This window comes from Barbus barbus, assembly GCF_936440315.1.
Source record: "Barbus barbus genome assembly, chromosome: 9".
NCBI classification, from domain to species: Eukaryota; Metazoa; Chordata; class Actinopteri; order Cypriniformes; family Cyprinidae; genus Barbus; species Barbus barbus.
The window spans coordinates 29,419,516-29,431,421 of NC_136737.1; positions in this window are offsets into that span (position 1 = coordinate 29,419,516).

Genomic DNA, 11,906 nt, shown 5'->3' on the forward strand with positions numbered 1-11,906 from the left:
CAGTAGAGCATCCTACAATATGAGTTGACCTTAATTAACCTGTTGTTACTCTGTACACAAATCAACTTATTTTGCTCTATTGCATAAAATGACCAACTTATAGCACAGGCTGTGTGACAGAGCAGCACTGGTTTACATACATCCTTATTGTTTCAGTTTTCTTACCTGCTAAGGAGCTGTGGGTGCACACACACCATTAGCGCTCAAACACGCCACACTTAACCCATCGTTTACATCCCTACCATCTGTTACAGACCAAACACACACATGCACATGATAAGGGGCCTATGAGAGGGCCTTGGGTTTACCCATCACTTTACCACATGATGGTCATAAATACAGCGTATGAGTGAAAAAGTCACATGTCTGAAAAAGATGAATACATAAAATTAGTGATATTAATATATCTACAAATATCACTGGTTCCCATAATCCTGCTACATTTTCTTCAGTATGTGAATATTAACAGTAAAATAACATTCTGCAGCATTAATATGCAGGTAATGGAAGAGTAATTTGTCTGGGAGTCAAAGCTTAAGCAATAATTTACAACTCATTACTTTTCTCTGTGAACTAAACGATATGTGATGCATCTCACTTTATCACAAACATGGAAGCAAAATGCCAGGGTTTGTTCATGAAGCACAAATATATGAGTCATTGTGCTGCAAGTATAAATTATGCCACTTTACACATGACTTTACACATAACCAAATTATGCCACTTTACACATGACTTTACACATAACCAAATTATGCCACTTTACACATGACTTTACACATAACCAAATTATGCCACTTTACACATGACTTTACACATAACCAAATTATGCCACTTTACACATGACTTTACACATAACCAAATTATGCCACTTTACACATAGCCAAATTATGCCACTTTACACATGACTTTACACATAACCAAATTATGCCACTTTAAACATGACTTTACACATAACCAAATTATGCCACTTTACACATGACTTTACACGTAACCAAATTATGCCACTTTACACATGACTTTACTCATAACCAAATTATGCCACTTTACACATGACTTTACACATAACTTTACACATAACCAAATTATGCCACTTTACACATAACCAAATTATGCCACTTTACACATAACCAAATTATGCTACTTTACACATTACTTTACACATAACTTTACACATAACCAAATTATGCCACTTTACACATGACTTTACACATAACCAAATTATGCCACTTTAAACATAACTTTACACATAACCAAATTATGCCACTTTACACATAACCAAATTATGCCACTTTACACATGACTTTACACATAACCAAATTATGCCACTTTAAACATAACTTTACACATAACCAAATTATGCCACTTTACACATAACCAAATTATGCCACTTTACACATGACTTTACACATGACTTTACACATAACCAAATTATGCCACTTTACACATGACTTTACACATAACCAAATTATGCCACTTTAAACATAACTTTACACATAACCAAATTATGCCACTTTACACATAACCAAATTATGCCACTTTACACATGACTTTACACATAACTTTACACGTAACCAAATTATGCCACTTTACACATGACTTTACACGTAACCAAATTATGCCACTTTACACATGACTTTACACATAACCAAATTATGCCACTTTACACATGACTTTACACATAACCAAATTATGCCACTTTACACATAACCAAATTATGCCGCTTTACACACGACAGTCTTTAAATTCTAAAATGAAAACACAGTTGCTTGATTATTGAAGGATAAAGGTTAACTGTTGTCTCTGATTATTTTATCCAGACACTGCGCACAAGTACAGTTTAACCAAACCTACAGCACAACAGATGAAGGCCATGATCCTGAACCCATTAGACCACAGAGAAGGCAGAGAGAAAAATCATAATTAAGACTTCAACTTTAACATTTTGCTTATTTTCATTTTTTCATATTTAAAAACAAAAAAACAACATCATTTTGTATTTATATTTATCTGGTTACACTACACTACTTTTAGCATTATGTTTCAACTTTTATAAATTAGTATGTTGTGTGTTTTTCAGAAAGTATGCTAATGTATGTTTTACAATTTGATTCCATCACTGATCTAATATTGTCTGAGAGTCTAATTGTGTTTTTCCTTATAAATGCTGCAGCGTCCATATTTTCTTCAGAAGTCAGAAAGAGCTTTATTATCAACTATGTTTACACACACAAGGAATTAGACGACAGCTTCCAGTGCAGAAGAAATAACTGATTTATTCTTGATAGGCCTGTTATATTGTCAAATGTTGCATTGTTTATGGTAATAAGTTCAAGCATGTGGCTGACCCTACAGGTTTATTCCTAAACAGATGTTCTCTCTTATAAACAATACAGTACTGTACGAACGGTTCGCGAATCGGTTCGACTGAATCACTCAAAAGAACGACTCGTTAGCGAGTGGCTACTGAACCCGTGATTTAGCGCCGCCTGTCGACCGACCGCAGATCGCATCTGCTCCACATTTTCTGTAGGGGGAGGCTGCAGACCTGGAGCAGGCTGTTTCACGCCCCTGTTGTTCCTGATGCGTCCAGTAGGGTCCAGCAGGGGGAGGCTGTACAGTATGGGCCTCAGAACAGACTAAGTCTAGAAGCGACACAAATAAGAGGTATGTCAAATAATCAATAAAATTATTATTGTTCAGCAATCGTGCAACATTGTAACATTTAAAGTTAAATGATTTGCTAATAGTTGATGTCGATTAGTTTTAATATGTTAATAGATAGGTCTAAAATGTACTTATTGAGGGTCAGGTAAATAGTAACATTTGCAGGTAACGTTATGCTGTTTGTTTTCTTTGTTTAAAGAAAGAGCTTCAACTTTTGTGTGTTTGCTAGCTGTTTTGATTGTTATCTCTTGCAGATTGGAAACTCGTCTGAAGAGGTTTGAGCACATGTATAAATCTTTTTCACATTATTTTATATCAGCTGTAGTTTATCTTCTGTACTTCTTCATTTCATATTTGAAGGGCAAGTGGTAGTCTGCTTAATTTTTCCTTTTATTCTCACAGAGCAAAGACATGGACACTGCCAACATGCTTGTTATTGCCACAATCCTCTAGCCTACTATCCAGTGAGGATTGAATACATAAATCATACTATTTGACATCTACCGTAAGTCAGAAGTAAAATAAAAGGTATTCTTTATTGGTGTTATGTGTGTTTTTTAGGATAATGCTTTCATGAAGGATGCCCTTGTGTTCCCTGCATGAACACAGATCAGAGGTGGGTAGAGTACCCAAAAACTGTACAAAAGTAAAAGTACTTCTATAAATATTTACTAAAGTAAAAGTAATAGTCTGAATAGTTACTTGAGTAAGAGTAAAAAAGTATCGGTTAAAAAAAACTACTCAAGTAGTTAGTTACTAATTACTTTGGATCATATAGGTACTGAATATAGTCTATTTTTATTTAGATATATAGATTACATTTATGTAATGTGTATGTGCATACACACACACACACACACACACACACTGCCGTTCAAAATATATATATATATGTATTTTAATGTAATTTATTTCAGTGATGCAAATCAGAATTTTCATCAGCCTTTACCCCAGTCTTCAGAGTCACATAATCCTTCAGAAATCATGTTGATTTATTATCAGTGCTGCTCTTTTTAGCTTTCTATTCATCAAAGAATACTGAACAAAATGTCACAGGTTCCAAAAAATATTAAGCAGCAAAACTGTTTCCAACACTGGTAATAAATCCATATATTATAATGCTTTCTGAAGGATCATATGACTCCGAAAACTGGAGTAACAGCTGATGAAAATTCTGATTTGCATCACTGAATTAAATTATATTTTAAAGTAAATTAATTATGTATTATCCTATAACCTCTTACACTGAAACCTCTGAAAACGCCTCACATGACTGCTCTGAACATAACGAAACAAATGCATATTGACGGATCTTCTGTTCTGCAAAATGTAAACAAATGTAGCCTATATTTTTGCAAGCGTAAATATTGTAAAAATATGAATATTAATTGTGTCTAGAACAGGCCGCGCGCCGCTGCGCAGAGCTAACGCGGGTGTTCATTTCATACTCTGTGACAGCTTATTTAATGTATAGATTATACATTGTATTTAATGTAAGGTACATGTACAACAAACTGGTAATGTCATAGTGGTATCGTGGCCGGTAACACTTTAGAATACTGATCCGTCATTAATCAATAACTACACAAGAACAAATGAGTAACACAATATTAACAATCTAGTAACTACTGTTAACTAACAAGAAACTCTGATTAACGAATTAGTAAGTAATAGCACACAGATGACACTAGTAGTTTACTATTAACTAATCAATAACTACTATTTTTTTCGTTCTTCCCAGAGAACTAATGAGAAAGTTTCATAATTCATGCAAAACTAAACAATAAGTAATGCAGGACAAATGACTAGCAGTACATTAACATTTTAACTCCTACTATAAACAAATTCGCAAGACTGTTTACATTATCCGTAGCCTAATAGCAGACTTGTACCCGATGTGCTATTACTATTGACGTGCTATATATTTTACATGCATATGAAACGCATTGTGCACATATCATATGCATGACAAAATGCGTATAATATGCAAACACGTGTATCATGTGAAGACAGTGTGATTCATCAGTCATCCAAATTCCATATACAATGATTTTATTATTTAATGTATACTGCAAATATGCATAAGTATATATATATATATACACATACATAATATGTGTGTACCAGTTGGTGGGCCAGTGTCCTGCTCAAGGGTCTCACCTCAGTCGTGGTATTGAGGGTGGAACAGAGCGTTGGTCATTCACTCCCTCCCACCAACAATCCCTGCTGGTACCAAGACTCGAACATGGAGCCTTTGGGTTACAAGACCGAATCTAACCATTAGGCCATGACGTGTGTATGTGTGTGTGTATCTTGAGAATGGTTATAAGATTCTAGAATTACCTTTTCATTAATAACTACTATAAGAATCATGGTAACCCACTATTAATTACTCAAGTGTTACTACATCCTTCTGAAGGAATTACTAATTACTTGGATCAGTATTCTAAAGTGAAGATCATGGTAACCCACTATTAATTACTCAAGTGTTACTACATCCTTCTGAAGGAATGACTAATTACTTGGATCAGTATTCTAAAGTGAAGATCATGGTAACCCACTATTAATTACTCAAGTGTTACTACATCCTTCTGAAGGAATTACTAATTACTTGGATCAGTATTCTAAAGTGAAGATCATGGTAACCCACTATTAATTACTCAAGTGTTACTACATCCTTCTGAAGGAATTACTAATTACTTGGATCAGTATTCTAAAGTGAAGATCATGGTAACCCACTATTAATTACTCAAGTGTTACTACATCCTTCTGAAGGAATTATTTAAAAGTACACTATTTAAAATTTCACCAAAAACCTCAAAAGCATGAAATTACTTTAGTGTTTGGTTGCACATGATATTTATTCATCATGACTATAAAACAAGAACAATGCTTAACCAGAAGCATGGAACAAGCAACAGCTAAAGTAACAGTGTGTATAGACACATGACCATATTTATGATGGCTGAATTTAAACAAGAGGTATGGAACAAGAAAAAGTTAAAGTGGCTGTGTGTGTGTAGTCACTGAGCTAGAACATGCATGGAATGGTAAATATCATACAAAGAAACACACATACACACGCATAAACACAGGTTCTACAGATTATTTTTGTCTCTCACAAAAGTCAATAAGCATGCCAGCTTTCTTTTTTTCTTCAATGGTGCTTTGCAGTGGCTCCTGTCTGCATAATTCTCTGCACCGCTCTGTAAAATCAGACAGTTTCTGTCCTCTTTGGAAGGTGCCACGCAAATTTTTGTAGGCCTCGATGTCACATGCTTCGAGCTCTGCAATTGCAGCAGTATCCACAACTGTCTTTCTATCCACGCCACATTTGAAGTACGCCTGTGTTTTTGTTGTTCCACCTTTCAAATAGCCCAAGACCTTCTTGTATCTCTTAATGGCTTGCTCTGGAAGAAAGACTGACAAAGAACAGAGAATAAACCATTAGTGTGTTATGCTAATGGGATGCCTGTTTTATAAATGAATGGAAGTCGGAAATCTGCTACAAGGAATTACAGCCAAAAGGTCTTTGCCGAATTTGGTGGTTGTAGGTCGAAAGCTAGGAGTTTATCTTGGAAAATTAGGGTCTAAGGGCCATAATAATAACAATAATAATAATCATTTTAAAGTGCCTCTATTATGCTATTTAAATAGCGATTAAGTTGTTTTGAAGGTAAGGTTTACATGCATTCAAGGTCAAAAAAACTATTTTCATAAAATTTTCATTGCAGTATCATCTCTCTTCTCTTAGAAGATTCTGACCCTCTAAACTCCTCCTTTTCGAGAGCCTACCCAGCTCTGATTTCTCAGATTACCCAATTTGTAGTGATAGGTTGACAGCATATAACAGAAATTAAATCAGAAATGTATTTGAAAAAAATAAATACAATTGAATTGCACTAATAATTATAAATAAATTATAAATAATAATCCATTGCATTAACAGTGCTTGCATTTTATAGTGTTAAAGTTATTACACTATAAACTGTATAAAGTTGTTACTATACAAAGCACAGTAAACTATTTCTATAAAATATTGCACTACTGCTATTTTGCATAGAATACATTGTTCTATCAATATTTTGCACACTCATCCAGCTGTATTTATTTATTACCACTGTTCTCACGTTTCTGCTGTTCATAATGTGTATATATAATCTGTAATCTATATAATCCTACATTGCTCTGTTCATAATGTACATACAATCCCTACATTGCATTCCTATTTATATTCTGTATATACTCTGCTCAATACTGTATATAGCAATTCCACTGTACATTCTGTAAATCATATCTTCATTTACTCTGCACTTATATGTATATAAAACACTATATTCTTGCATTTCTGGTTAGATGCTAACTGCATTTCATTAGCTCTGTACTTGTACTCTGCATAAATGACAATAAAGTTGAATCTAATCTAATCTAATTTTAATGCATTGTATTTTCAGTGCTTGCATTTTTAGGGTCTAAAATTCAATGTGATTGTATATTTAAACTAGGGTTGGGCACAAGATCACAAGATTTACAAGATTAGATATTTGTCAGTGGTGCTCAGGATCTGCAAATCAGTCATCAGTCATCTCTCCTTACTCTGTTTATGTGGTAACTGAACTTTTATGTACTGTAATGTAAAAGGCAACCGTTAGCAATTGTAATTTGTTTTCCGTGCCTTTCTGAATACGGATTTGCACTTCGGGCACACCCCCTAATCCCCCCAATCCCAGACCCACCCACTCCTGTCTTCCTTTCCCGTGCAGGAGTATGTGAATTCCTTGAATTGTCACGTAAACAAGCAATTCACAAAGAATGAATAATAAAATCATATAATGATAATTAGATAGTTTTAATATGATTTAATTTAGATATGTCTAAGACCTCTCATAATCAAAGATAAGACTTTTCTGACTTTTTATGGCCTTAAATTTTTAAAATCAAAATGAATAATTTTTTAGACTTTTTAAGAATCTGCGGGAACCCTGTTAGTTCATTTGTTTGGTATTGTCTAAGTAAAGTGGTTGTTACAGTATCCTCCTGTGATCTCCTTAGTTTTCTTTTGGTGAATTTAATTAAGCCTCCTTTGTTCATTCGTCGTGTACTTCATCACTAAAGCCACCGATTTGTGACAAGTGGCTTTCTTAAACTAAAAAATGTTTGTTTAGTCAAACATCAAATGTTTCCACATTTTTCTTTCTTTATTTTTTCTTTTCCTGTTTATTTTAAGTTTAATCCAGAAAAGTATCAGCCTGTCCCATTTCATTGTAACGTGTTGCTAAATAAACAAATAAATAAAATGAAACATAGATGTATGGGCAACTGTACAGAAAGATTACTGTAAGGACTTTTAAAATACATACCTCTTGTGCATTTCTGCTTTTTGTTCATATTCCTTTTCTTGGCTTTATCCTTATTTTTGCTGGATTTTCGGGGTGCAGGGGATGAAGAGGATTGAGATGAGAATGAGGTTGATTCAGAGGAGGACGATGAGTCAACTTTGCAATGTTTTTTTTTCCTCTCAACTTTTCCTCTACTCTTTGTCTTCTTTTTCTTTTCTTTAAGAAGGTCATCTTCTGTATTGGAAGACTGTGACACAGCATCATCATATTTGGGTTTGCAAGAAGCTCCCATGTCTTCCTTTGCTGACAAGGCTGATAAGGAATACAAACCAAATCATATTTAGATCACATTTAATTTCTTCCATATTTGGAACACAACAACAACAGATAGGCCTCAGACTACAGTACGCTGCTCCATTTTATGCCAAGATATGTTATAATTTTCCACAGTAAAAACTTAACTATTTTTTTTAGTACACATTACTAAGTATAATGTATAACTGGTTGTAAAATATAGTTGATTATAGAGATAAAACTATTTACCATTGGTCAGACTGCTACGCAGGAAATCTCTCTCACTTTCGATGTCCTTACATTTGTCCTCTAAGAATTTAATTTTAGCTTTTAAAAAAGCATTTTCGTCCTTCATTTTTTGAAGGGACACCTGCTGAGTTGGTGCTGTTGCTGATGCTCCTGATGGAATATAAAAAAAAAAAAAAAACACTTTAAACACTGTTGCACTGTAACTATCCATCCATCTAAATATCTATACTGAAACTACAATATAGGCCTATGCTTAATAGCTTAAGTCGTGGGGCAGTCGTGGCCTAATGATAGAGAGTTGGACTTATAACCTGAAGGTTGTGGGTTCGAGTCTCAGGTCCAGCAGGGATTGTAGGTGGTTGGAGTGAATAACCAACACTCTCTCCACCCTCAATACCACGACTGAGGTGAGACCCTTGAGCAAGGCACCGAACCCCCAACTGCTCCCCGGGCGCTGCAGCATTGGCTGCCCACTGCTCCGGGTGTATGTTCACTACTGAGTGTACACTTGGATGGGTTAAATGCAGAGCACAAATTCTGAGTATGGGTCACCATACTTGGCCACACACCACTTCCCTTTCCCTTTCCCTTAAACTTGGTCACAGATCAAGCATATTTCAATATGTCTATGTTCATTTCATTCATTAGAGTAAGTGACCCAAGCTCACAGAATAACTAAAGAGGAACAAGTGACGCAATATGAATATTCTAGTATTACTGTTAACTAACAATAAACTTTGATTAATGAATTAGTAAGTAATAACTGCACGCAGTTGAAAGTAGTAGTTCACTATTAGCTAATCATTAGCTTGTCAAAAGTTGTAAAGTATTATTATTATTATTTTTTTTTTTAGGGACATTTGGTCCTCACAGTGTAGGTTAAACCAAAGCACGCGAGCACACGCGCGCACACACACACACACATGCGCACAATCTGTGTCTGTATGCCAAAAGATAATGTCAGCTATCCTGAATCAGTACAGGGTGATCATTTCTGAATGAAGGCGACCCTCATCTCTCTCTCTCTCTCTCTCTCTCTCTCAGTATCGTCCCTCGTCCAACATTCACACAAAAGTACTACACGATAACTATGTCAGGGGAAGTCTTTAAACTCAAATCAAAGAAATATCATACCTTATTAAGTTAATTAGAAGTTGCACTTGAAACATTTTTGCGAAAAATAACGAACACGGACGTGCTCTAGCACAGCTGGTTAATAATGCGCTCTGATTGGCCAGTTGTCGTTATTTAGTTTTAAAATCATTATACGTTGAGAAAATTTATATTTAATTTACATGATAGGTTTTATGCCATAAACAACGTTATTACAGAGGGGATGTTTTATTTTTTTCAGCAAGGGGGATCTCCGCATCCCCCCTCAACTCCGCCCTGACAATTAATTACCTTAATTGCTTAAATTATGTATTTGTAATTAAACTATTTAACCAGCTTTGTTAATAAACATCACTGCCTCGCCGATTACTAATTGACTGATACAGCTTTACAGTGATGCTAGGCCTAACATACAACACACCTATAGTGCTAATCGCATTATATGCCTAGAATTTAAAATAGATAACTTACCGGCATCATTAGCATCATTTTCCTCAACAAGGCGATTGGGTGGTACCCTTTTACGTGGAATCCTTCGATCAGCCATGCTTTCTCCTGAACTTTCTGCAGATTCAGAATCAGGTCGCCGTTGATCCAACGTCTTGTGAAAGCAACTTCCGTCCACACAGATGAACTCTACCGCCGTGAATGATTCCTCCCCTTCAGTTACGTTGTCCCAATATGTTATAAAATTAATCACTGGCCTTACACCAGTCATTCTCAAATCATTTAACATTTTAATTATGTTTTTAGATTTTCCTTTGTTTTTATTACCAGTTATGAAATCCATCTTTTAACATGAGAGAACTCTTGTTTGTGGTCGCGTTCTAAATCACGTGGGGGAAAAGGGTGCCTTCTGAGCGCTTTGGCCTCTCTTCCGGTTCGTATGTCTTTATAGGAGAAGCAACAGTCCAACAATGGGACTTGCGAGAAAGATTTTAACGCTCTGTCAGCACAAGGGCGTAAAAGGAAACAGAAAATTAACTAAATGGCTTCAAAAAAACAGGCTAATGGCTTCAACGAAGAAATGCAGAATATGTAAAAAAAAAATGAAATTGAGGAAGACGCAAACCAAAGATGGATACCAATGGTAAATACACACACACTTTTTTATGTCTGATTGCCTGGTTCAAATCAAAATTAAATGTGTTACTGTACTTTTTAATTATTTAATTTTATTTATTTATTTTTGGTATTTTGGTATTAGGGTATGTCAACAAAGAGCACACAATGAAAAAGTGACAAAATCATGCAGGTCAGGATCAATATTCGACAAGACCAAGACAAGTTTACAAAATTGGATGACTTTTATATACAGGTAGGTGTAATAACATTAAATAACCTATTCTTGCCTTTTAACATTAAGAAACATTACTTGTCTTTTTTTTCTTCACATAAATATTTCAATGTTGCAGATTCAGTCAAGGATTGCGTTTACGCCAAGTCGACATGGTCCAGGATGGCATTGCTGGAAGCTCCGCCACCCTTACTAAAATGACCCGTAAGTTGAGATTAGTCTGCAGGAAAGCCTTGAAGATGTTCAAAAGGAAGACAGGACAACGCATGGGTGGAAGAAGGGAATTTATTGTGATAGATGAAAGCAACATCCGCCATAAAAGGAAGGTGGGATATCCTTTTTGTAACTATTTTTTTGAAGTGAAAACATGTAAGGTGGAACAACTGAAATACAGTATCTATATCAAATGTAAATAGTGATATTTGATGCGCCAATAAATCATCCCTTTTAAATTGGTTATTTTTATTGAACTGGATGAACCTGTTCTGAACTAAACTGTATCGTCTAAAACAGTTTACATCTCATGAAAGCACTGATCTAAAAATGATTCAATCAAAACTCACTTTTTGCGACATGTCTGACAGTCACTCCAACTCGAAATGATCAAATGTCTCATAGTTTGTGATTCCATGTCATTTAATGTAACACTGCTATTGGATCTCATCTAGCAGGACTCCAGTCCAACAGTTCATACTTAATATCAGAATACATTTAGGCTGTGTTTTATTTTTAATTAACATTTAAAAGTAATATGAAATGCATTATATAGATACAATAGTGAATTGATAAATTAATTTATAAATAATTAATGTAGCCCACAGTAAATTGACTATGGGATGATTGTTGTAGACAACTGTATTAAATTAGCTGTTATCACAGGAGCAGTTGTACAGTTGCCCAGCTGATACATTTCAAAGGGAAACAAGATTATTATTTTTTACCCTGTT